Source organism: Leptodactylus fuscus, chromosome 1 (genome assembly GCF_031893055.1).
Source record: "Leptodactylus fuscus isolate aLepFus1 chromosome 1, aLepFus1.hap2, whole genome shotgun sequence".
NCBI lineage: Eukaryota > Metazoa > Chordata > Amphibia > Anura > Leptodactylidae > Leptodactylus > Leptodactylus fuscus.
Window position 1 is genome coordinate 346,289,694 of NC_134265.1, and position 27,868 is coordinate 346,317,561.

Sequence of the window (27,868 nt, forward strand, 5' to 3'; positions counted from 1 at the left end):
CAGGTGCATGTATGGAGGACTACCATATAGTGCCGCCATACCTCCCAGTGATACAGTCTCATGTACAATACAGCGGGTGCATGTGAGGAGGACTACCATATAGTGCCGCCATACCTCACAGTGATACAGTCTCATGTACAATACAGCAGGTGCATGTGAGGAGGATTCCCATATAGTGCCGCCATACCTCACAGTGATACAGTCTCATGTACAATACAGCGGGTGCATGTGAGGAGGATTCCCATATAGTGCCGCCATACCTCACAGTGATACAGTCTCATCTATAATACAGCAGGTGCATGTATGGAGGACTACCATATAGTGCCGCCATACCTCCCAGTGATACAGTCTCATGTACAATACAGCGGGTGCATGTGAGGAGACTACCATATAGTGCCGCCATACCTCACAGTGATACTGTACAATACAGCGGGTGCATGTGATGCAGGATTCCCTTGTAAGCTGACAGGTAATGGCTGATGCTGACACAACTCTCCTCAGATTTGGTAGTTTAGAGTATTGAGGAGACACAGTCCAGGTTATAGATACAGAAGAGGGGTCTTCACCGGTTGGCTCCCGGCGGGTGACTAATTTGGGGTATATGTAGTTACTCACGGTTACTGGGCCGCAGTATCCGATAGCCGGACGCAGACCTAATACACGTGGCCTGGAAACCACGGAGCACTGGACTTGAGCGGAGGCCTTCTTTAGGTCCAGGAATGCAGAAAGGCTCCTTTCTAGCTGTTCCTTTCTGTCAGGTTCTCTCCTTCTTGGAGGCAGTAGCAGTATGGCTGTTATCCCCTCTGTATGGACTGGTAAATGGTCCTAGGAGACTCTGTATCTTACATGGCCTGTCAGAGTCACCATGTAGCTCCTAGGTTTGGCAGGAGGAATCTGAAAATCCTGCCTGGAGTTGGAGTAGCAGCAGGTGCTGTTACCTCACACACTACACTCTCCACAACATGGCTGCTTTGGTTTCCTTTCCCCTGCTAAGAGGAAGGCGGGGCTAAAGTCTCCACCCACAGCTTACTAGAAACTTCTCTGAAGCTCGTGCTGTGTATGGAGTGATTGGGATCCTATATCACATTTTAGTACCTTAACCCATTCCTACCCAGACTTCTGCGCATTCTTGAGCCAGAGATAAATCCATGATAAAGAGAATAGAAATCTTTGTAGGGATGTTCAATGGCTCAGTGATATCTGGTGATCCCTATCTAGAGAATTTACACTGTTCAGAAGGATATTATAAGAGTCACAGCATCTAGAGAGTGTTTTCTCATTGCTCCTATTTCTATCATATAAAAAATCTTGTTCAATGTTGCATAAAGGCAATTTTCACAACCTGGACACTTAGTCAATGGCTTCTTCAGTCTTGTCAAGGAAGACTAAGACAAATGGATACAAAACATTCCTCAACATATTTCCATGAGCTTTGGCAAAACAGCAGAGACCTTATTAGATATACTTAGCAGCTATCCTGGGCATTATCACGCAGAACACCAGAGGGTCCTCCAGTAGGACCAAGCGCTGGTGAAGACGCCCAGAATTTCAAGGGGGCCATGGTCTATTTACTAGGGGCTGTGAAAGGGTGAGGCCCCAGAATTGTTTTACCTGGTAGGCCCAAGGAACCTCAGTCGCACACTACTTTCTTGATATAGATTACACCTTGTGACTTAAATAGGAAAAGCAGTGGCCTCTTAGATGGATTCAATATCAGCCGCACCACCTCCTTTCCCATAACACTTGCACTGATCCCACATAGAACAAGTTCATTTTCCCAAGTGAGCTGTACCTTGATTAAGGAAGGTCTGGAGATATCACACTTGTGAGATTGCTCATGGTCAGTGCATTGTAACAAAAAAACAAGTACCAAGCGGCCCATAGGGTAATCCCATATCTGATCACTTATGAGCACTATGGGCCGCTCAGTCCTTGGAGGGAAAAGGAAGAGAGGAAAACTATCGGTTTTTCCTAACCTCATACTATATAATTGCTATGGCACACGTCCTCAGCTAGTAGATGATGTAGGTGCTGGAACAGACAAGACTTGCCATGTGTGGGATGACTTTTCAGAGATTATATTTAGAGTCAATGGCAAACCTCACAAGATTTGTTTCATGAGTTTGTGGGAGTTTTGTTTGTATTCGGCCTGAGCTACAAGTGCTATTATTATGCTCTGAGGTCACTTCAGACCCCAATGTATATTTAGCATTTGCCCACAAGAGGCGCACAACAATAATAAACACTGGAACCCACCTTTCCTCACCTCTCCAGGGTCACTTTTTGCTTCCAGGAGTCTATCATGGTCAACTTTCATTGTCTTATGCCTACTGGGTGACATTATGGGTTCCAGAGGACCACTGAGTCCTATGATCGGGCCTCAGCAGTCATGAAGTTGCCTGCCCCACATAATTGGTGAGGCCTTTTCACAGACCTCAATGGTCACCCAGGAGAGCAGAAGAAGCTGAAAGATGACCAAGATGGACCACCAGATGGTGTGAGGAAGCCCAGAATAGGTGAGGTAAAGTGAGTATCCATGTTGCAAAAATGCAGTGCTTTACAGTTCCTGGAAAGTGGGTGGGATTCTGGCTAATCCCTTCCACACATTGCAGAAAAAAAATTCACAATAGTCTGTCTATCTATCTATCTATCTATCTATCTATCTATCATCTATCTCATATCTATCTATCTATCTATCTATCTATCTATCTATCTATCTATCTATCTATTGTGAGAAAGTGAAGGGTGTGGTCTGGGAAGACAGGTATATTCCATCCAGACAGCTAAAGGGTGTTTGGTAAAGACCCACACCAGGGAGGTCAGCTGAATAATCAGGCCCTAATAACAGTCTGTGTGTGAAGACTAGCAGTGTGGCACCACACTGACAGAGCTGATCTCTCCATACCAGACCCCATTATAGTCTATGGGGTCCATGAGCTTTAACTGCACAGCGCTTACAGTTGCACTGATAAAAAGTCAGCTCCCTCGTAACAGCAAGCTGCCAGCTCTCCCGACTAGCAAAGATGAGCCTGCTGCAGAACCAGCATTGATTTGCCACAGGCTCGTCCTTGCTAGTCAGATGAGCTGGCAGCTTGCTGTTAGGAGGGAGCATACTTTTTTTCTCATAGGAATGAATTGACCAGCGTTGATTGGCCAGTGTACAGCATTCGTCTGTGAGAAGGCAGAGTCTAAAATCGGAAGACAATGGAGACTGCTGTGGTCCAATCTTAGACTCCGTCACAGACAAGCCTCCGGCAGAACCAGCGTTGATTAGCCAAATGCTGTACACTGGCCAATCAATGCTGGTCAATTCTTTCCTATGAGAAAAAGTAAGCTCCCTCGTAACAGCAAGCTGCCAGCTCTCCTGACTAGCAAGGATGAGCCTGCTGCAAAAACAGCGTTGATTTGCCAAATGTTATACACTGTATAGCATTCGGCCAATCAACGCTGGCTGTGAATCAAATATTTACTGCGAATAGCTAGTAGTATTCGATCGAGTACGAGTATTTGGAATACCATAGTATTCTATTGAATACCTACTCGATCAAATACTACTCGCTCATCTCTAATAGTAATAGGAGGGCTTAGAATCAAGCAATCATACAAAAGCAAATTAGCACTGCTACAAGTGAATAGACACAGATATGACTGTAACCCTTTCACTGCCAATAATCTAATATGGCCTGAAAGTACTTGCAATAAAGCGATTTCATCTCTATACACATTATTTAATCATACTTTTTTTTTTTTTTTTTACCAAAGAGATTCCTGTTAGTGAAAAAAAAAATAAAAAAAAAAATTATGGACTTTTTTGGGACAAAGTCAACATTTTTTTTTTTCCTTTAATACATACTGCTATTTTAACAGGAACGTGCTATTGTTTTTGTCTGCACAAATCTCAAAAAAAGAGAAAAAAACCTTACAAAAAAAATTGGGAGATTCATTGTTTTTATTTTTTAATTTTTTTTTTAACGCTCCGGTGTCTGAGCCATACACAGTGTGAAGAAGCATTGTTTTTAATCTGAACAAAATATTTTAAGTGTTTTTTTCTGTATGCGCAAGGGTGCCTATATATTTCTAAATACAGATGACGGACTGTAGAGTAGTGGTGGTACTAGTAGTGCATCCTATGCGAATGTAAGGCTGAGGCCCTTCGTTGAGGAAACCCTGCTTTTTATTGTTGTTGCACATTTTTTTGCATGTTCTTTGAGCCAAAGCCAGGAGTGGATTGAGCAGAAGGTAGAATTATAAGAGATTCCTATAAATTTCCCATTACTTTTTGGATTTGGCTCAAAAACTGCACTTAACCCCTTGGTATTTGGCTAATTTCACGCATTCCTATGGGAGCGAGGTATTAGACAAAGAGTTTCAAATACTATTCGCTGAACACTAATCTTTAAAAAAAAAAGAATAAAAAATGGGAATTTCATGTTTTTTGGGGGTTTTTTGTTTTTGTTTTTGTTTTGCTCTGGTCTGGTGTATGACCCATACACTGTATGAACCATCGTTGTTGTTAATCTGACAAAATATTTTAAGCATTTTCCTGTATGCCCAAGTGTGCATATCTAGATAGGCATTGCATATAGTAGTAGTGCATCCTCTTCAAATGTAAAAAAAAAAAAAAAACTCTGTTATTTCAATGTTTTCTTGGTTAGCTAAGCACTGTCTGTTTGTATTTAAAATGACTGGTAAAAAACAAGGCAGGGGACAGACAAAAAGAGAAGGAAAAAGCGCTTATGCAAGTACTATACAACAGGAAGAATGTGGGTGGCAACAGCAACAATGTTTCTGGTTTTGGTGGCACAGTCAGTGACAAAGATTGTTATACTTCCTGGGAATGAAGATGAAGTTTTGATTATTTAGCTGGCTCATCTCAGTCACAGGAGGATATTGCACCCGAGAGTGATGTAATCTTGATTTGTGCTTCTGTGTGTTCCCCTTCCTCCTATGCAACACGTAATTTACTGCAGGGACTTTCTGGACTGTCATCCATGTTTCTTCACATTCTTCACTGGCACGGATCCCTTCCAGTGATGTGGCACCTGCTGAACAATCTACTGTATTTCTCCTAGTTAGAGCAGTCTTGTTCCTTGGTTGTAAGAGCTGAATGAATTATGTGCAGGCAGAGGAGGAAGACATGATGACTGTTTGTGGTGGAAGTAGTAGTGGTAGGGTTGTGGTACTACTACTGGTAGTTGTTCTGGTAGGGGAGCAATGAGGGTATCTGGAGGTGGTAATTTTGAGTATGTGCATAGCCATAATGGTTAGAAAAAAGTGGGGAAGATAATAATAATGACATTCCTGATGATGATACTCTTGTGAATAAGACATGGCTAATGGGTCAGGGTGACAAGGTGACATCAAATTAAGATGGTAGTGGTGGTGATAGTAAAAATTCTGTCCATTGTAAAGGCCCAATATCCAAAAAGTCTGCCTGTGGTAGACCTAGGGAAACCTCACTGGGTGGGGGTGGATGCTCTGGTGGTGGTAAGGGCAGACATGTTTCCAATCTTGCGGGCAGCAGTAACTACACGTGGCCATCTCCCATTTAGGCATTTTTTTGTACATTGCCAAGTGATAAATCCATGGTGATGTGCAAGATCTGCAAGCAAAAATGGATTGACCACTGAGTGTAATGGCAACAAGAGCCTGTAGCTCAGTTATGGTGAAAATTGGGAGAGACAAGGGTGGGGAGATTCCCTGCACCCCAAGAACTGCTCGCTAGCAAGCAGACCTCAAGAAATTCCCCACGAAGGAAACCCCTAATGGCCGGGTAAACCCTTCCAAGATGGCACCAGAAGGCGCGTAACAGGGAGTTGACTGCAGAATCACACGCCGAGAGCAGTGAAGACGGTTAGAGCATTGACATAACTTCCTCTCATACATCTAGGTCATTCCTCAAAAAAGCTTTATCTCAAGCCATCCATCCAGTCCTGTCACACTTAGCAGACATAAAATTGGAGCTCACTCACCTGGGCCACAGAGTAGAGGTTGTGAAGGACCGAGCATTAACGTTCTTAGAGGACTAGGAAAATTGCAGCTGCTGCTGCAATGTGCACATAAGAGCTATCTCAGAGGCCTGTTGCCCTGAACTGAGCCCTGAGGCCTATGCCAGAACTTTACTACTCACCCGATAGCATTATTTGTGGCCTCTTGTTCTTTATGGACACACAGGACATTGTGATTGCTGCTCGTACCCAGTTGGAGTTTGTACATGGCACTGACAAATTGTCCATCTATCACCATAGCTAAAACCACCAGATAGATATAGATTTATTACAGCTGTAAAGTCTACTGTTCCTGTTTCGTTGCCGGCTGCTCCCAGGTGGTTTTGACTTTTTTGATGTGTTTTCTGCATTTTATTTATTTTGAGGTTAAACTCCATTGTATGTGGTTATATAAACCTCTCCCTGCTCCAACCTCTGCAGCACAGCTGAAGGATCCCTGACGTTCTGTGCGGATACATCTGCTGGGACATCTGAGGACATTCTGTACAACCATCATCTTTTCTCTTCTACTGACCATGTTCTTGTTGTTATTGCCTCTTTGTGTGACCTTCTGTAGTTCGGAGACTCAGGACCCTGCAGGTCAATGTGATCTGAGGATGAAGAATTATACCTTTGAGTACAAATATTCTCAGGAAGGAGATATCATTCTAGGAGGGATCTTCACTGTACATTCCTGGGTGTCACGGTGGGACAATGGAGATCCTTCTTTCTACAGTCGTATATGTACAGGGTAAGTAGGATTCATCGTACAGAAATGACTGAAAACAGTAATAGAATTATCCACATTGGCCAACAGGCCACTACCACATAAAAAACAACATAATTTTTTTTAAAAAATATAAATTTATTGAAAAAATACATAGATAAGTAATATATATTTAGAAGTAATTAGTGCAACCAGCAATAGATGCAATGATAGTACATACTGTTAGGTTTCCATGAGATAATATACTTTATAAACAGTCAATGCAATGTTCCATAGCATAGTATTTTAAAAGGGTAAGTATCATTGGCTATGTATAGGTATATATGAGCTAAATCACTAGCATTACTAACTAAGAAGCCAATGAATAAATACTTAGTATTGAAAAAAAAACATTGCAGACATAAGGAAGAGTATGTGTACTACTAGGACATTACCTGTATGTATATCATGCATCGATACGCGCCCGACGCGCGTTTCACCACGCAAGTGGCTTCGTCAGGGGGAAATAGCTATATGGCTGAATGCCCATTTCAAAATATATATAGTGTCCGGGTAATATCTAAATTATATCCAGCTGCCCAAAGAGGATCAGATGCCGGAACCCAAATCAAAGGCGGCCGTGCATTACAGACGCGCCCGCGCACTCCAAAACAGTTAGTGCGCATGCGCGAGTTTATCAAAACATCGCGAGATACCTGCATTATGATATATGTGTAAGACGGACCAATGTATACTGCGCATGTGCGGGACGAACATCGCAAATCACCGCACAGGCTGAAAGAGCCACATAACTATGGGGACCAATATAATATGTTGTAGCTTATAGTATATGGTTGCGCAGAAGAAACAGTAAGGTATATGCTATTACATAAAAGAAATGTCTCAGAATGCAGGAATTAAATAGCACGGACGACATATTTCATCAATCTATGCAACAAATCATGCATAATTACAAAAAACAATATAATTACCGCAATAGTAACGCATCAAGTGTGAATAGTGCTTAAAAGCTAAATATCTATGAATTCAATAAAAGTGTCAATGACATCAAAATATATGAAAAATAAAAAATATCAAAACATAGTGCAGAAAATAATAAATGGAATTAAAAAATAAAGTGACGTGAGTGAAAAAAGTGCGCAGTGGCGAAGTGAATAAACAATGTGAAATTTTATATGCATGATATATAATAGATTTAATAAAACCATAATAATATACCCCACAAGGGATTCCATACAATAAATAACACAATAAAGTGCATAGATATACATAGTAAAGTGCATGATATGCATATATGTCATTTGAAATATATTAATAAAGATGCATTGTAGTTTTCAATTCATTGGGTCTTGTTTTCTTTTTCTTATGATAAATCAATTGTAGATACCAGAACACTATATAAAGAGAACGAAAAAATAAGAAAGAAGAAGAAAAAATAAAAAATAAAATAATATTTATTAAAAGATTTTTTATGGAAAGTTGTGATGTGTGTGCATATACGTGCACAATGTACATATACATACACACACACACATGCTCACAAAACACCTTTAGGGGGCATTCAGACTACGTAACGCCGGGCGTGTATGAGAGCTGTACACGCCGGCATTACAGCAGACTGCCGAACACTTCCCATTCACTTCAATGGGAGCGCTCGTAACAGCGGCGTTTACGAGCGCTCCCATTGAAGTGAATGGGAAGTGTTCGGCAGTCTGCCGTAATGCCGGCGTGTACGGCTCTCATACACGCCCGGCGTTACGTAGTCTGAATGCACCCTTACACACAAAAAGTGCTTGTTCAGCCAAAATAGCACTATATAATAAAAACATGAAAAACTGATGACTGCAGATAAAAACTGGAAAATAGAAAGAGAAAAGAAAGAAGAAACAGAGAAAAATTATTTAGAAATAAAAAATGAAGAAAAACAAAACAGAAAAAAGAAAGAAGAAAGAAAAAAGAAGAAAAAGAAAACGAAAGGAAAAACAGAAAAAATAATTAGAATTACAAGAAAGGAGCAAATTGGATATTATCGTTCAAACCTTTCGGATGAAGCGTCTCAAGAGTGAAAATCCAGCGGGACTCTTTTTGCGCTAAAATACGTTTCCAATCGCCAGAGCGAGAAGTTGGAGTCACTTGGTCGATTGCCCTCATTCTCAGCAAAGAAGGATCTGAATCATGATGAATTTTAAAGTGTTTAGGCAGTGTCTTCAATAGAGAGATGTTATTTTCATCCTTTGAATTACGGATATCTATGTAATGTTCTCTAATTCTTTTTTTGAACTCACGACTGGTAAGGCCAATATAAATGAGGCCACAAGGGCATGTTGCAAAATATATAACTCCTTTTGATAAACAATTCAAAGAGTGACGTATTTGGTAGAGCCTTGTCCCCTCCGAATTCCGAAAATCATTAACTGTATCCACATTCTGACAGGCTATGCATTGACCACAGGGCCTACATCCCCAGGTTGGTTTTGAAGCTCCAAAGATATATTGTGGTGGATTGATGGTATAATGGCTCTTTACCAACATGTCTCTTAGATTCTTTAATCTTCGATATGTTATCTTTGGGTGTGTATCAACATATTTTCTCAAGACGGGATCTCGGGTAAGTATGTGCCAATGTCTGTATAAAGTGCGATTCATCTCATGATGTCTAGAATTATAGGATGTAATAAATCTTACTTGATCGTTGGTGACTGACGGTTTCATACGGGGACGAAGTGCATCTTTTCTCTGAACCGAAACAGCTCTTTTGAAGCCTTTTTGTATGTATTCTTCATCATAACCTCTTTCTCGAAATCTCCTGGTGAGATCCAGAGATGCTTCAAGAAAGGAATCCTCTGTAGAACAGATCCTTCTAGTTCTTGCAAATTGACCAATCGGTATACTCTGTACCAAGTGTCTTGGATGGGATGTCTGAAAATGTAGTAAGGAGTTAGTGGCCGTATCTTTACGGTATAATTTTGTTTGTATAGCTCCATTACTATCAGTTGTAAGTTTTACATCCAAAAATTGAATATCATGGTGGCTGAAACTATATGTAAGAAAAATATTCTTACTATTTCTATTTAGATGTCCCATGAAGGTATTTAATTGTTCCGGAGTACCCTGCCAAATGATGAATATGTCATCGATGAACCTCCCCAGTCGTATATGTACAGGGTAAGTAGGATTCATCGTACAGAAATGACTGAAAACAGTAATAGAATTATTTTGCTGCATTCCAAGGAAATAAAACAATAACGGCAAAAATCTGATCATTAACCCTCTATATGCTTTAAATATGACTCCAAAATATGAACTTTGCTCACTGGCCGGGGAGTTTCTATTTCTCTCTATAGCTAAGGCTATAAGGCTACATTTTAAAGATGGGGCATGAAAGCTTCTAAAATAAACTGCTGTATAGAGAGGAACAGAGTGAATGTGAATGTCAGTAGGGTCAGCAAAATAAAGATTTCCATAATGCACATGAAAGATTTACCAATATCAATTTTTGTGAAAACGATATGCGAGTCCAGGTCCTGAAAGCAGAAGATAAGTCTAGAGGTCCTGTATGGTTTGGTAGGGAGCCTGATATTATACTAATAATGTATTATTTTATTTAATAGTTTTTCATGTTTTTTTTTTTTTTTAAATGACATATGTATATATTGTGCTACATAAAAGAGAGACAGAGAGACCAAGAGAGAGAGACATAAAATACTAAAATCCAAGTGAATGCAAAAGATGGCATAGGAGAGCGCTGGTCCAAATAACAGACTGTATTTCAAAACCATAACACGTTTCGGGACTTGCTCTTTCTCAAATGTGTATGAACTATATTTCAGCAAATTATTGTCTTCTACTTGCATTGGATGTATCCAGATGACCTGAATTGAATTGAATTTCCACTTGCTGCAGTGATCTGTAATACTTGCTTATTCGGAGTATAATGAACCTCTATGTACAATATATATATGTCATGATGGTGGTCTGCATGTACATACTACATCTCCCAGCAAGCATTGTGGTCAAATTACCTTTTCCCCCATCCTTCTGTGCACATACACTTCCAAATGTTCCTTATGGTTGGCCTGCCTGTAGGGTGTTTGCAGAATCCCTTCTTCTTACTAAAAATTGACACTTCACCGCATCCTTCAACAGCAAGCTCTCCACTGATTCCATCTGGAATTTTACCTCTAGCCTGCACAATTCCTGAGCAATCATTTCTGTTTGAGAACAATTATGGCAAGAATCATTACTATCACCACTGCTATATCCTCTTCATCTTATGTCTCCTTGTTACCCTTACCGAGTTACCAGGACCTATCCACAAGAGAATTGTCAGCAATGTCATCATCATTGTAAGGACTGTGCGACAGCTGCAGCCGAGGGGCTAGGTCGCAGTCTGGTCCTCTGCGGTAGATTCTTGCCGCTTGGCATGTCCTCCTTGCTGCCAACAGACCGGCGTAGCAGGGATTAACTCCTCCGCAGCCGGAGGGCGTGCTCAGGCTATGACTGACAATTGTGGCAGGCAATGACCTCTGCCCCTGACACCTAGGCTTGCTGATCAGGTCCGCCTTCCCTCCATTTGAGGAGGCAGTTTTAGCAACCCAGTGCGCTAGCCTCATCTAATGTGCGTCCTGTGTGTGTGCAGGAACTTGGTTTGGGCAGCAAGCTGCCTTTGAAATACTGTAGTTGCAGTGTGTCTTGTGTGTTTGACCCTGCAGCCAGTGTGTTTGTATGTTGTGTCTATGTGGAAGTGGGTCTCCCTTCCCCAGTTTATACTCTTAGTTAGATTCTATGTTTCTAGCTGCTGCAGCAGAGGTCTCATCTATTAGTTACTGTGAATACCCGGATGGTATTGTAGCCTGGCAGTGATGCTAACTGTTCGCTCCTGTTCACATCAGGGTAACTCTGCGGTGCAGAGCCCAGTTAGGCTCCGCAGGATATTATTTATTAGTTTTAATAAATAATACATCAATTATCTTGCTATCTTTTTCATCATCCTCATGGCCATGCACACTCTCAGAATTCTCATGTTCAGATATTCCCCTAGCTCCCCTAAAAGAAAGACTAGCAGCAGCAGCAACAGCAGTAGTAGTAGTAGTAGTAGTAGTAGTAGTAGTAGTAGTAGTAGTAGTAGTAGTAGTAGTAGTAGTAGTAGTAGTAATAGTACCACACCCCTGCCACTACTACCTTCACCACCAACAGTCATTTTGTCATCAGACAATAAGGAAGACTGCTCTGACTAGGAGAAATAGATTGAGTAGGGTCCACATCATTACTGGGGATCTGTCTCTGTAAATAATGTGAAGGAGACACTGCTGAGAGTCCAGAAAGGTGCTGTTCTAAACTAGCTGTTATGTAGGTGGAGGAGAAACACACAGAAGTCTGACACAAGATCACATCACTCTTGGATGCAATATCCACTTGTGACTGAGATGACCAATTTCACAGGTCCAAAGGAACTAATATAGGGAAGACCGCGAGCAAAAGTCATTTTGGTACTGGCTCTCAGTATGGTAGAGATGTCCGAGACCCCTTACTGGTATTCACAGGTGGAAATCTGCTGGCTGTAGAACGGAATGCGGATATTGAGTTTGGACTTCCTTCTTCCCCTTCTTCTCCAATAAGGTCCAAGCTTGATTCAGGTCCTCCAAGAGGTGAATGGTGAAGGGTTTTCCTTCAACTTAAAAAGTCAACCTAAAGGAAAAAGCCATTTACTTAAGATTTTCTCCGTTCTGAGATGATCTGTCAGTGGACTTACCAATTTTCTCTTAAATGGGGTGGATGCTGTTAAATCTTGGTAGAGGACAATAGAGTCTGTTTCATACTGTACCCCTTTAACCTATCTGGTGGCCTGCTAAAAAGGTCTGCGGCATCCCTAAAGCTGAAGAAGCCGCAAACAGTATCTCTCAGTAGATCCCCATCTTTAGGGGAATGGTGGAGAGAGTGATGTATGCATTTTATACAGAGCATAGCTGCTCTTGCCTCACCCAGGATGGATGTCAAATTCTGTAAAGCTACCTCTGGTAGAGCAGAGAGGGACACAGCTCCAGGTAATACTAGTATTATGACATTTTTCCCCTGTCCTCTATTTTCTTGACCTCTATCATGGAGAGTGTAGTATTAACAGTCCACGTCTATGCAGCATAGCCTTACCTAATGACCTCATTGAAGGTAAGTATGGCCACTTGCATAGATCCAATTACATTGATTCTATCTCTCAGGCGGTACACCTCCATCTTTATATCAGAAAGATGGGAGTCATGGCTTATGATAGGGCCTTGGCGAGGAAGGACCAGAATAGCAGTGCGGTGTGGATTTCAGGGCTGCTACCTGCCTCAGAGTCCTCCTGCCCCTCAAAATCTCCTCTTTTGTCTGGCGCCATTTTGTGCAGCTTAACTGAAGCTGTAGCTAGTTTTTTGCAGAGTTATTTCTCCTTGTCCCCCTATTTTTTGGCTCTGGGGTTGTCAGGAGGCATGATCTGCATGTATTTTGCTGATGTGTCCACACTATAGGCAATCTGTATGCTATTCTGACGTCGCTTCTTCGATTTTGTTTTCATCATTTTCAATGAGCAATATATATCTTTATTACATGGGGTAACCTATTCTGAGACCCATAACTTTTCTTTATATTTATATCCATATTAGTGACAGAGCTGTATAATGGTTTGTACTTGTTTTTGTAACACTTTGGGGCGTGTGTCAATTTTTAAATTAAATTAAATATTACATTCCTTTAATATTTCAGATTTTTAACCTTATTACATTTCTATTTGTTGTCTATCTATGTGTCCCCCCCCCCCCCCCAAGGCAGTGCCAGGAATGTGCATATGTTATATATGTACCAGTTAGGATACAAGTATAACACATGTCTACTTACATAATGTCTGTATATTATTTCACAGAGCTGTCCCAAGAGAATATTTACATCTGGCGGCTTTTCTTTTTGCTATTGAAGAAATTAATACTCGCTCAGATCTTCTGCCCAATATCACTCTGGGATATCATATATATGACTCTTGTGGAAATGAGAATAAAGTTATAAAAGATGTTCTGCAGATACTGTCCAGACACACAGTAACAGCTCCAAACTACTCATGTATGGAGAATGACGCAGTGGTTGGATTTATTGGAGATTTCCGCTTGGTCATGACTCTCCCTATGGCCCAGCTGTTAGGTATATATGGATATACACAGGTAGGGTCAGAAAAAAAAAATAAAAATTCTAAGAGGCAAATTGGAAATAATTGCAAACAAAAATTGGCTAGGCAAAATTGTTTTCAAAATTGTGGCCCCAGTTATGTTGCCAACCTTTAACGTGGATTCACCTAATCCTTCCTTCCTTCCTTCCTTCCTTCCTTCCTTCCTTCCTTCCTTCCTTCCTTCCTTCCTTCCTTCCTTCCTTCCTTCCTTCCTTCCTTCCTTCCTTCCTTCCTTCCTTCCTTCCTTCCCCCAGCCACCTATCTCTTTGATCAATACAGATGCCAAACTGTACACTAAGTTGATAGCCAACAGAATGGGGGAAAATGGCAGACTTACCTCTACAAAATGGGCTTCATCCCCCATAGAGAGGCGCAAGACAACACTTTGAAGGCCTTCTCCACTATCCATTACGATCAGTGCTCTTAAACACCGATGATGGTAATGTCATTGGATACAGAGAAGACCTTTGATAGAATGTATTGCTATTGCCTCGAAGTGGTAAAATAAGCATGGGCCCCATTATGCTATCATGCATATGTGCCCTGTACTCCTCGTGCAGGCCCAAATATAAGGTTAATAGCACTCTCCCCTCCTGTGACCATCTATAATGGCACCCGCCAAGTATGGCTCCTCTGGAACTCGCTTTATTACTCTGCCACCTTCCAAACTTCCTTCCCCACACCTCCTCCCTAGACTCCAATTCTCATCTCCTATAGGTTCACTTCCCCTCATATTCCTTGACCTCTATAGATGTCTATGTTGGTGAACATTTTCATTAACACACATGTGAAACAAAAATCTCCATTTCTATCATTATTTTTGAAATTTGTTTATACACTGTTCACTTTGTTGTAGTTTTTATTGGAACCAATTTTGATATGTGGAAAATTTTGATTTTTATTATTTTAATTTTTATTATTTTTTTGAGGTGGTCACCATAAAGGATTATTTTTTGATAGTGTGGATGTAAGAGAATGTTAGAGTAGCAATTCCCAGTAGCTGCTGTTGAACCCTGGGGGATGGGCACAACAAGACAGTGAGCCCTATGCTGAACCCACCCTTGCCCCTACCTGCTTTCCTCACTGCCCTAGGCAGCAGAGGACAACTGGTCAACAAGCCCTTCCTAGATATAAGTGATGACGCAGAATACATACAAGACAAAAAACACAGAAGAGGAGTCAGTAAGCCAAGGGTCAGAGAGACAAAGCAGTACAAAATCATAATCCAAAGAGTAGTCACAGGGAAGCCAAGGATCAGAGGTGAGTAATATAATAGTAGCAGAAGAGGAGCTTAGCAGGGACAAAGTCTAAGGACAGAGTCACAACAGCCAGCAAGCCTATGTGGGCTGATGGTCTGTATATTGGAAGCCAAAAACCCACCCTAGGTTTGATTGGTAAACAGGCTGTCACTCAAACTAGAATTAACTATTTGAGGAATAGAAAGAAACAAGGTGCAGGAGATGGGAGTGGTGGAAATGAAAAACTTTAAGCAAAGAATCAAACTGAACTCTCTCCTTCTGCGCCGCATCACAGCTCATCCAGATTGGTGGCAGTTTTTGAAGTCTCCTGACATGTTGATTTAACCCTATGGTGTCATGTGATATGCTGTTATGATTTTCCCTATATCTTAGATCAGTTTTGGGGCACGAGATCCTCTTCTAAGTGATAAAAGGCTTTATCCAAACCTCTTCCGAACAGTTCCCAATGACAAGATACAAATTTCAGCATTTGTGAAGCTTCTGGAAAGATTCCAATGGAATTGGGTTGGGATTATCACATCAGATGATGACAGTGGACGGCATGAGTTACAGCAGATCATCCGACAATTTACATCTCGTCAGATTTGTGTGGAGTTCACCATTCTTGTATCTAAGGATAGTTATAAGAATGTCCCTAAAGCTTTACAGGAATCATCTACTGATGTTATTATTATATGCGGCACCTATACTATGACTTATATCAAGTTTTTATATCATATAGCTCATGTCCTAAATAACAAGACTCTTCTACTTCCAAATTCATGGTCGCTTGTATATGAGCTTATCCTGCACGAAGAAAGGAAGGGCCGGAGCTGGAGCATTCAGCATAGGCCCGCATGACAGGGATTTTGCAAGTCATGCAGGTATAGGTTTTGCTACAGGGGTTAATATTTTGGCGGGAGTGGGTTTGTTTGGGGTTAGTGGCCGGTCAGGGGTGGGTTTGTTTACCATAAGGGGGGCTATTTAGTGTTTGTCCCTTCCCAGCCCCTTGTTCACTCCTCACCTGGAACTTTCCCCAGCGCTGTCATGTCGGACGAACAAATCCTGCAGGACTCCATCCGGCGTCTCTCTGCCCTTCATGGAGCGGCTTGGCTGCGCAGCACTTTGTTAGCGGCCTTGCCTGATTCACCTCCTGATGTCTCGTCCCCTCCAGCGGTGCCCCCTCCGGCTGCTTCATCCAGACCCGCCAGGCCGTCACGACCGCCGCAGCGCCTCAGCCCATCTGCCTCTCCGAAGCGTCGGCGCCGTGCCCGGAGCCCCTCAAGGGACCCGCCGCCTCCTGCAGCTGTCTCCGATGCGCAGACCTCCCGAGGTGAGACAGTGCGGAGCCGGCGGAATCCATCCACACGGCGCCATGGCTCCCCTACCTCCGCGGTGGTCTCCGGCCTAGCTGCTTCAGCCCCTCCTACTCCCGGCGTGGTGACGTCAGCGGCTGCGTCGGGATCTCGCGATGCAGCCGGGCCTTCTGCAATTCTGGCCCCGCCCACCGGAAGACGCCGATCTGACGCCATGGCTACGGAGGCGGAGCCTCCGGATCGCGAGCTCCGCCTTCCAGAGCGCTCTCCCTCCACATCCCGACCCTCTGCAGGCCCAAGCCAAAGGATTAAGAGAAGGGCTGCAAAGAAATCTCGTGCAGCGGCTCGCCCACGGGGGGCGGAGTCTCGGCCTGCATTGTCCCCAGTGCCAGCTGACCAGCGCTCCTCTACACTGCCTGCTGCCCATCAGGATCCGGCATCTGAGCTTCAGCATCGTCACCCACAGCGGTCCACTACGGCCACGCTCCAGGAGCCAGATCTTCACAGACCTGTCCGCGGCGGCCGCCGTGCCTCCCACCATCATCACACCAGGTCTCCTCCTTCCTCCTCTGATGATGAGGTCGACTACCGGGATTTGGGCCACGTTCCAGACGAATCCGGAGCTGCGGCTGCCTCGGCGCTCCACCGGAGCCAGCCTGGTGAGTCACACCACCCCCTTCTTTCTTTGCGGTCAGGGCTTCTCCCCTCCCTGAACCCTTCTTGCCCTTCAGCTAATTATTCCCCCTCCCCGGACCCTTTGTCTACCCTATTTGCTAGTGTGAGGCAGTTTATTGATAGTTATGTACCAACAGTTAGTTCTCCATCTCCTGCTTCTGCTTGGGTTACTCCGGCCCCGGCCCCTCCTCCTGCGGCTGTTCCTGCACCTTCGCCTCTTGTGCCGATTGTTGCTGGCGCTGAGACGGCGGGGACGTCGCAGGGTGAGGTGGCGGTTGATCCGGTCAGATTAGATGATGCAGCGAAGGGCGAGATCTACCTTTGTTTCAGTGGCCCCTTAGGGGCGCATGTTAAGCTGGAGGTTAGAGAGAGGATATGGAAGGATGAATATGTGGAGATATTTTCTCTTTTGCCTCTTGAGAAGTTCAATTTAGACAGAGTCAAACTCACTGAGTCCAAGAAAGAGGAGGAAGAAAGACGCCGGTATCGCTTGATACCGCGTACTTTCGCAAATTGGTTACAGGCATTTCACATATTGGCCAGTATCATAGGTGAGAAGGCCCCTCAGCACTGTTCGGCTTTATTCTGCTATGAGGAATCTATAGGTGAGGCCTACCGGGTTTATGGCGGGACCGCATGGATTCGATATGACGAGCAGTTTCGTCAGAGGAAGGCGGTCCGGCCTTCAATCCGGTGGGATCACAAAGACATTAATTTGTGGATGAGTCTCATGGTGGCTGCCAGGTTACCGCCTCAGCCATTTCGATCCGGTGCAGGGGTGCCTTCTTCGGGACAGGCGTCCTCCGCTGTGCAACGTCCCGGTTATTGTTGGCAATTCAATGAAGGTCAGTGCCGGTTCGGCAGCACCTGCCGCTTTAAACACGAATGCTCTCATTGTGGGGGATCGCATGCAGGGTCACACTGTTTTAAAAAACTTAGAGCAAAGCAGTCTGATGCCGTTACGAAAAGGGATGACACCGGTTCAGCTAGACCCGATGCTTCCCTATCTAAATAGTTATCCTGATCGATGCACGGCTCAGTTTTTGTTGGACGGGTTTAGGGACGGTTTTGTCATCCCCTCTGAGGTTCCGTTTTCTGTACCATGTTATCGTAATCTGAAGTCGGCTCGCATGCGTCCTGAAGTGGTGTCTGAGAAGCTAGATAAAGAGCTGTCACTTGGTCGGATTGCAGGGCCCTTTGCTGTTCCTCCTTTCCGGAATCTTCATATTTCGCCTTTAGGTGTCGTTCCCAAGAAGGAGGCGAATAGATTTCGCCTGATCCACCACCTGTCGTTCCCTAAGGGATTGTCCGTTAATGACGGTATTGACGAGGAGTTGTGCTCTGTGTCATATGTGTCATTTGACAGGGCGGTGGATTGGGTGAGACGCTGCGGTCCTGGGGCCCTTATGGCCAAAGCGGACGTGGAATCTGCATTTCGCCTCCTTCCTATTCACCCTGACAGTTTATTTTTACTGGGTTTCCATTGGGAGGGCTCTTACTATGTAGATAGGTGCCTCCCGATGGGTTGCGCAATATCGTGTTCTTATTTTGAGCGTTTTGCCACATTTGTTGAGTGGGTCGTCAGGGAGGAGTCCAAGTTACACTCTATTTTACATTACCTAGACGATTTTTTGTGTATTGGTCCGGCAGGTTCTCAGGTGTGCTCGGTCCTTCTTTCTACATTACAGCACGTAGCCCGCCGTTTTGGCATACCTCTGTCTCCTGAAAAGACGGAGGGACCGACCACCAACCTTAAATTCCTGGGCATAGAGATCGATTCCATTGCTATGGAATGTAGATTGCCTATGGATAAGGTTGAGGTGTTACGCAAGGAGGTGGATCAGTTGGTAGCTTACAGGAAAGTTCGGTTGCGCCAATTGCAGTCTGTCCTCGGTAAGCTTAATTTCGCATGTCGCATCATCCCTATGGGGAGAATATTTTGTCGGCGCTTGGCGCAAGCGACGGCGGGAATTTCTAGCCCTGCCCATTTCGTGAGGATTACGGCCGAACACCGGTCTGATTTGCGGGTTTGGTCTTCCTTTCTCGCTCAGTTCAATGGCAAGTCGGTGTGGCAAGAAGACTGGTGTGACAATGTTGACCTTTCTTTACATACCGACGCCTCTGGCAGTCTTGGCTTTGGAGCTTATTTTCAGGGTCAATGGTTTGCTGACGAGTGGCCCATTTCTTGGAAACAGGCCGGTTTTACCCGTAACCTCACATTACTCGAACTCTTTCCTATTGTCGCTGCAGTAGAAGTTTGGGGTCCATTGTTTTGCAATAGGCGTGTTCATTTTTGGTGCGACAATCTCTCCGTGGTGAATGTGTTGAACCATTTAACTGCTTCTTCTCCTCCTGTCATTCGTCTTGTTCGTCACTTGGTCCTTACTTGTTTATCTTTTAATGTTTGGCTGTCCGCTCGTCATGTTCCAGGGGTGACTAATTCTATCGCTGACGCTCTTTCTCGCTTTCAGTGGGATCGTTTTCGGGCCTTGGCACCGGAGGCAGAACTTCATGGAATCCCTTGCCCGGGTCACCTCTGGGATCTGGCGTTCGGACAGCCCTGACCTTGGTGGGTCGCTCCCTTTGTCCGTCCACGTGGAATGCCTATTCCCGGATCTGGCAAGAGTGGTCGTGTGTTTGCAGTACGGTAGGGCATGACTGTTACTCGGGTGCCCCGGTTTCATTAGTACTTTCATGGCTGGGTTCTTCTTTTTCTCAGGGTAGGTCGAAGTCTGTCGCTTGCAGGAGCCTGTCGGCGCTCTCTTTTTGGCTAAAATTTTTTGGCTTGCCCGATACCACCAAGCATTTCTTGGTCCGACGGGCTCTTGTGGGTTTCAGACGTTCCTCGCACCCCCCGGACGCGAGGCGCCCGGTGTCTTTTGATTTGCTGGAAGCCATTTTTTCAAAACTGTTGGTTGTATGTAGGGATGTTTACGAAGCTCAGTTGTTTGGGGTCGCGTTTTCTTTAGCATTTTTTGGGGCATTTCGTATTAGTGAATTGGTCAGTTCTTCTACCCTAGCTCATGATGGTTTGTTGTGGTCTCACGTTTCGGTGGTCGGGGATGCCGTCTCTTGTCAGATCTCGCGTAGCAAAACGGATCAGGAGGGTAGAGGTGTCATCGTCCGTTTGTTCCCTGTCCCTTGTGCCTCTTCTTGTCCAGTTGCTTCGGTTAAGAGGTTTTTGTCCATGCGGCCCGCCTTCGGCGGGGCCTTTTTGATTCACGAGTCGGGTAAAGCCCTTTCTCGCTTTCAATTTGTTGCACTTTTTCGTAAAGTCTTGAGCAGTTTAGGCATGTCGCCTGATCAATATAATACTCATTCTTTTCGCATTGGAGCGGCCACTGAGGCCGCCAGATGCGGATTGCCGGAAGCTGCGGTCATGCGCATTGGCCGTTGGGCTTCTACACGCTATCGCCTGTACATTCGTCCTCATTTGCTGCAGACCTGCCCCCCGTCTGCTTCTGCAGATTGATTTGTTTGTTTTTAGTATTTCGGTTGCCTATTATTTCTGTTGTATTACTCTTGTTCCTTTTTACTGCATTTTCTTTCAGATGCTGCCCCGTGCCTGGTCTGGATAGTGGGGCACTCTTATGTGCATTGGGGAGCCCTCAGAGCCGCAGTTAGGCCTAATGGTAGGCAACTGGGTTTTCCCCGTACGCAAGCTGTAGTGAGATGGATAGGTAGGAGGGGCATGTTGTGGCAAGCATTGTTACCTATTTTGCATTTTCATTCCCTGATGGATCGACCCCCAAACGTCCTGGTGATTCATACGGGCGGTAATGATCTTGGCGTTCGTTCCTCCCGTGAGCTCATCAGAGATATTAAATATGATCTGCTTCGCATATGGTCCATGTACCCGGGTGTCGTGATAGTGTGGTCCGAAATAGTCGCAAGATTGTCTTGGCGCCATGCGCGATCTGTTGTTAAATTGAATAAGGCCAGGCGAAAAGTTAACACCTCTGTTTCGGCCTTTGTGGCTCGCAATGGGGGTATAGTTGTTCGCCATAAGGATTTAGAAGTTCCACACAGCGGCCACTTGAGTCGAGATGGGGTTCACCTCAATGATGTGGGGTATGACATTTGGATCTTAGCCTTGCAGGAGGGTGTCGAAAAAGCTCTGTGCGTTTGGGCGGACTATCATGTGTAAGGGATCACACATGATAGTGTTGGCGGTGGGAAGGTCAGGCAGGGCATGCTGTAATTCCGAGTTCCGGTGTACAATATGGGGGACCCATGGTGAAGGGTACCTCTGCCATGTCTTTGTTTAGCACGATAATAAAGTTATTAATGTTTAAGATGGAGTACAAGGCAGTACCAGGTTTTGTCCTATCCCGTGTCGGCGCGTTGCGGCTGGGAGATTGCGGACGGACTGCCCATTTTTACTATGCTGACCCTGCTCGACCTTCCTCTAATAAAGTGTTGTTGTTCATGATATGTGTAATTAATCAATAAATTGGCTGTTGTGGCCGCTTTATCCCATCGTACTTTGGTGTGTGCGTCCAGTTTGTTTTTTCCGTTGGGTGGGATGTTTTGTTACATGTTAATTCAATTTCAGTGACTTAATGACATGGGAATATCCCGGTCAAGGAAGGGCCGGAGCTGGAGCATTCAGCATAGGCCCGCATGACAGGGATTTTGCAAGTCATGCAGGTATAGGTTTTGCTACAGGGGTTAATATTTTGGCGGGAGTGGGTTTGTTTGGGGTTAGTGGCCGGTCAGGGGTGGGTTTGTTTACCATAAGGGGGGCTATTTAGTGTTTGTCCCTTCCCAGCCCCTTGTTCACTCCTCACCTGGAACTTTCCCTCCCTCCCTCCCTCTTTGGCGTTTTTTTTTTTTTTTTTTTTTTCTTTCTTGTACCCTGGGGTCTTGTTTTGGTGTCTTGTTGTTTTTTCTTTCTTTTTCAGGTCAACCGTCATTTCTGTCACGACAGCCGGCGGTGGGAAGGTCAGGCAGGGCATGCTGTAATTCCGAGTTCCGGTGTACAATATGGGGGACCCATGGTGAAGGGTACCTCTGCCATGTCTTTGTTTAGCACGATAATAAAGTTATTAATGTTTAAGATGGAGTACAAGGCAGTACCAGGTTTTGTCCTATCCCGTGTCGGCGCGTTGCGGCTGGGAGATTGCGGACGGACTGCCCATTTTTACTATGCTGACCCTGCTCGACCTTCCTCTAATAAAGTGTTGTTGTTCATGATATGTGTAATTAATCAATAAATTGGCTGTTGTGGCCGCTTTATCCCATCGTACTTTGGTGTGTGCGTCCAGTTTGTTTTTTCCGTTGGGTGGGATGTTTTGTTACATGTTAATTCAATTTCAGTGACTTAATGACATGGGAATATCCCGGTCAAGCGGAGTTCTAGCGAATTGTAGTTTAGTGTTTTCCATCCCCAGATACAATATTACTGGGAAAGAGTTTCTGAATATTCTTTATATACCCCACCGACCATCTGATGGGATACTGGAAGAGATCTGGATGATTGTATTCAATTGCTTTTCAGGAAACAAATTAAAGGACACCCTTATACCATTATATTATAGAGATGCATTTCATAACTGTTCAGATGAGAAGAAATATGACATGAAGTATAATTTTTCTGGAGACACAACTCCTTACCTTGTGTACACTGCTGTCTATATTATGGCTCAGGCTTTACATGAGCTGAACGCTTTCCTTAACCCCTTCCCGACATGCGCCGTAATAGTACGGCGCGTGTCGGGTCTGTAACTATGGCGACCGCCCGGGAGCCGGGCGGCCGTCATAGCCGCCGGGTGTCTACTGCTTTAAGCAGTAGACAACCGGCTCTAATGCCTCCGATCCGTCCCCGGACCGATCGGAGGCATTAACCCCTCCGGCGCTGCTGTCAAAGGCGCCGGAGGCGCCATCCTCCCGGCGGCGCATGGGCGCCGCCATTTTGGCAAGGATCGCCGGCTCCTGGAGCATGCTCCAGGGCCGACCCCCGTTGCCATGACAGCCGGGAGCCTTGTTAAGGGCTCCCAGCCAGTCTGCAAATTCTCTCTTTTGCAGGCTGGTGTATACAGCCTGCAAAAGAGATGATGATTTTTTGCAATGCATTGCAATGCATTAGCATTGTAATGCATTGCATTAGTGATCAGACCCCCTGGGGTTCAACACCCCTAGGGGGTCTAATAAATGCAAAAAAAAAAAAAAAAAAAAGTAAAAAAAAAATATAAAAAAATATAAAAAGTATTAAAAGTTCAAATCACCCCCCTTTCCCTAGAACACATATAAAAGTAGTTAAAAACTGTGAAACATATACATGTTAGGTATCCCCACGTCCGAAATCGCCCGCTCTACAAATCTATAAAAATATTTTTCCTGTTCGGTAAACGCCGTAGCAGGAAAAATAGTCAAAAGTGCCAAACTGCCGTTTTTTCACTGTTTTAATTCTGATAAAAATTTGAATAAAAAGTGATCAAAGCAATAACATTTCCCGAAAATGGTAGAACTAAAAAGTACACCTGGCCCCGCAAAAAAAGACGCCCTATGCATCCCCGTACAACTATGTATAAAAAAGTTACGGCCGTCGGAATATGGTGACTTTTAGAAAAAAAATTTTTTAACACCGTTTTGGAATTTTTTTTAGGGGTCAAAATGTAAATAAAACCATATAAATTTGGTATCCATGGAACCGTACCGAAACACAGAATACAGGGGACATGTTATTTTGGCTGCACAGTGAACGCTGTAAAACCAAAGCCCGTAAGAAAGTCGCAGAAATGCATTTTTTCTTCAAATCCACCACATTCTGAATTTTTTTCCTGCTTCCCAGTACATTATATAGAATAATTAATGGTGGCATCATGAAGAAAAAATTGTCCCGCAAAAATTAAGACCTCATATGACTCTGGGAGCGGAGAAATAAAAAAGTTATGGGGTTTAGAAGGAGGGGAGTCAAAAACGAAAAACGAAAATCAAAAAATGCCATCGGCGGGAAGGGGTTAATAATGGAAAGAAAAATCCCTTACAAACCTCTTACTATAAAAGTAGAGTGAGTATAAGAAGTGCCGGGTATTCAATTTCTAATAAATCACTTTACTGGAAGGAGAAGAATACAGAAAGAATGGGAAAGATGGTTACTTGTATTATAGAGCAGGCGGGGACAGCGATGATGAGATATTTTGGTGATAACTAGAGATGAGCGAGTAGGTATTCGATGGAATACTATGGTATTCGAAATACTCGTACTCAGTCGAATACCACTCGCTATTCGAATGGAAAAACTCGATGCAGAACCAGTGTTGATTGGCCGAATGCTATACAGTCGGCCAATCAACAGTGGTTCCTCTCCTACCTTTAGAAGTCTTCTCCTTGCAGCTTCCCCGCGGTGTATTCTGGCTCTGAATTCACTCTGCCAGTCATCGGGCCTGGGCAGAGCCGACTGCGCATGTGCGGGCATGCGCAGTCGGCTCTGCCCAGGCCCGATGCCTGGCAGAGTGAATTCAGAGCCGGAAGACGCCGCGAGGACGCTGCAATGAGAAGACTTCTCGGAGAATCCAGCCCGACCCTCACTCGTGGACTTGGTAAGTTCAATTTGATCGAATGTTGCCTACCCCTGAAACGAGCATTTTTCCCCCATACAGTATAATAGGATTCGATAGTCGATTCGAGTAGTCGAATATTGAGGAGCTACTCGAAACGAATATCGAATATCGAGTATTTAACTACTCGCTCATCTCTAGTGATAACATGTTTAGTGCTGTTTAGGTTACTTTTAGGGTTGAACGATCAGGATCGGGAAAGATCGGATCCCGATCGACGATCGAGCAAATTTCACGATCGGGATCAGCTGGAAAATGATAGAAAATCAGATTTTAAAAATGATTCTAAAATCTCAAGATTGGCTCAACCCTATTCATGTATGTATCATGAATAGGGTTGAGCGATCGGGATCGGAAAAGATCGGATCCCGATCGTCGATCGAGCAAATTTCATGATCTGGATCGGCTGGAAAATGATGGAAAATTGGATTTTAAAAAATGATCCTGAAAGATAGGCTCAACCCTAGTTACATTAGCTCTAGAATTGGGCTGACATGATCGGTACTGTTGGGAGTTTCCGCATCTCCCAGGCCATTGCTAACAGAAAAAGAAACCCATTGAAGTCAATGGGAGGCTTTTTTTTTCAGTGCTGAAATTCCACACCAAATTCCTCACCATTTTCATCCATGTGAATAGGACCCTAAAGGAGTTAGAAAATTGGACCTGCCCTTCTCGGCAGGAATACTAATGTGGGTAGAGGGGGATACATTTGGATAAGGGCTCTAGAGCTCATAAGCAGTAAGTAGGTCCAGGCTTGTCTCTGGTCCTGTGGACTGTAGAAAGTCCTAAATATATTGTATATTGTATAATCCATGATCCATATATTGGGATTTCCTTGTTGCTGTTATTACAACCTTGGTTTATCTTTTATAGCTAACACGGTACATAAAAGAAGAAAGGAATTCACTAAATGAGAATGGAGATTGGATAACATCACTAGAGATTTGGAATTGGGTGGCAAAAATGTATGAAAAATATGTTGTAGTGTCCAGGACACCTATAGGACAATTTGACGCATCATTTCCAGAAGATAAGCAACTGCATATTAATCCACAGATAATAACGTGGAGACAGAACTCGGTATGTTACTATGAAGACCTTCACCAATATTTATAATGTTTTTTACAAGACCAACCATGTCAATATATAAGAAGAACCAATGTATCAACTAAAAGAGCCCTAGGTAAGAAAATAGCTCTGAAGGCTTCAATGTTTCTTGTAGGCCTGGCTAAATCCAGACTGTCATTGTGACTTCTTCTCACCCTTTCCAGAGGCCGTCTAAATTCAGTCTGACAATGGGACCAACCATGGTGGAAACAGTTCACTGAGCTATGTTGTTTCTATAATTCCCATAGAAGTAAATTTTATATATACTCCTGAATCAGTATACAACTATTCCCCGGGGGATTTATCCTTAGAATGGCATCTTCAGTTCTAATAATGTTTGTTTACCTCAATGTGTTCAATGACCGACTATTAATTTATATCATTCATTTATTTACTCATTTCTAGATCCCTAAAGGTCAATGCAATGTACGTTGTCAGCCAGGAACCCAAAAAGTTCTCCAGGAAGGACATCACATCTGCTGCTATGACTGTATCCCATGTCCAGAAGGAGAATTTACAAATCATTCTGGTAGATTATTTTATATTTATTTTATTAACTATTTCCAGGCTGCGCATTGAGTATTTACGTCCAAATGTTGGTTGTCTAGTTCTGCAAGGGTATGTCCTTCGAGTTTTAAGCAGATTGCACAAAATTGTCCCTACTGTCCCTGCCTTCCCAATCGATGTGTACACAGCACTCAGTGAGCACTGTATACACAGCTAAGAGAGCAGCCTACGATGTGTCTCCCCTCTGACCTGGGTATCAGAGACTGCTAGAGCTTCTGGATCCTAAAAACCCAGATCATCTCAGCAGTAGTGTGCAGTAGGCTGTATTCGTCCAGTAACTGGGGCTAAATGTATCAGGAGGTTGATGGTTGTGGAGGTTGCAGCAGCCTTATGAGGCCTTACAGTAACCCAGTGGTACAGTGGGGTGGTAGCAGTAGCATTAGGAAGCAGCAGAAGCATGAGGAGGCCATACAGTAACCCAGTGACAGAGTGTGGAGGCTGTAGCAGCCTTGTGATGCCATGCGATAACCCAGTGGCAGAGTGGGGAGGGGGCAGTAGCATGAGGAGGCCCTACAGTGACCCAGTGGCAGAGTATGCAGATTGCACCAACTTTGCCAGGCCATACAGTGACCTAGTGGCAGTGAGGAGGTGGCAGCAGCATTAGGAGGCCATATAGTCATCCAGTGGCAGTGGGCAGAAGTGGCAGCAGCGTGAGTAGGCCACAAAGTGGCAAGTCTATATAATGTGGAGGTAGCAACAGCCTTAGGAGGCTATACAGTGACCTGTTCTGATCCTGGCTGATTCCACACCTGATTCATCTTCACAAAAGTGGGTCACTCCAAATTTTAGGTGGCCGTAAGCACTAAACACCCGCTCTGATGCCACACTACTGGCCGGGTAGGACAGTTTTTCCAGGGCAAACTCTGCAAGTTGTGGCCACAAATCCAGTTTGGCTGCCCAGAAGTCAAGAGTACACTAAGTATGTCACCACCTGCTGTTTCAAGTTCTGCTCTGTGTCTAGCTGCTGATGAGCAGCTTCTTCACTATGCAAGTGAAGAAAGCTGCTCATAAGTGACTCTAGGCTCAGTCTGTCTTCAACCGCTGAGTCACTGGTCAAGACACGACCATGACTTGACACTGAGAGCTCAGTCCTCTGTAAGTGACTCCTGTTGCCAAGGCCCCTTACTCTGCTACGACGAGTGCTTTTCCAGAAACATTTAGGACTGTGGCCCTACCCTGTGCATGGCCTGTTGTCTCTCTGTCTAACATACTGAGAAATGGCCTGTAATTTTATACTGGAAACAAAATAGAGAAAACGTCTCTAATTTTTTTCCCCACTGATAAACACCTTTATGTAAGTGTTAGCATAATCGCTAACTGAAGAGATTAGTGGCTAAGAATGTTTGATTATTGTCAAGATTGTATTGAGAAATGGCCTGTAAATATACTGTATATGCTGCACACAATCGCTAATGAGTCTCTTATTTGTTTCCTCCCTTATAAACACCTTTAAAATAAATGTGAGAATAGATGAGTGCAGGTAATAGTGGATGA

At 44.0% G+C, this 27,868-nt stretch overlaps 1 long non-coding RNA gene across 1 annotated transcript in view; it reads left to right on the forward strand.

Moving 5' to 3' along the window:
- Positions 1-26,881, forward strand: part of LOC142187851 (uncharacterized) — a 474,785-nt gene extending 447,904 nt beyond the window's left edge. Inside the window, exons 2-3 of the long non-coding RNA XR_012712604.1 lie at positions 26,771-26,795; positions 26,863-26,881. This is a non-coding gene — a long non-coding RNA (uncharacterized LOC142187851). The remainder of the gene's footprint in view (positions 1-26,770; positions 26,796-26,862) is intronic.
- The last annotated feature ends 987 nt before the right edge of the window (positions 26,882-27,868 follow it).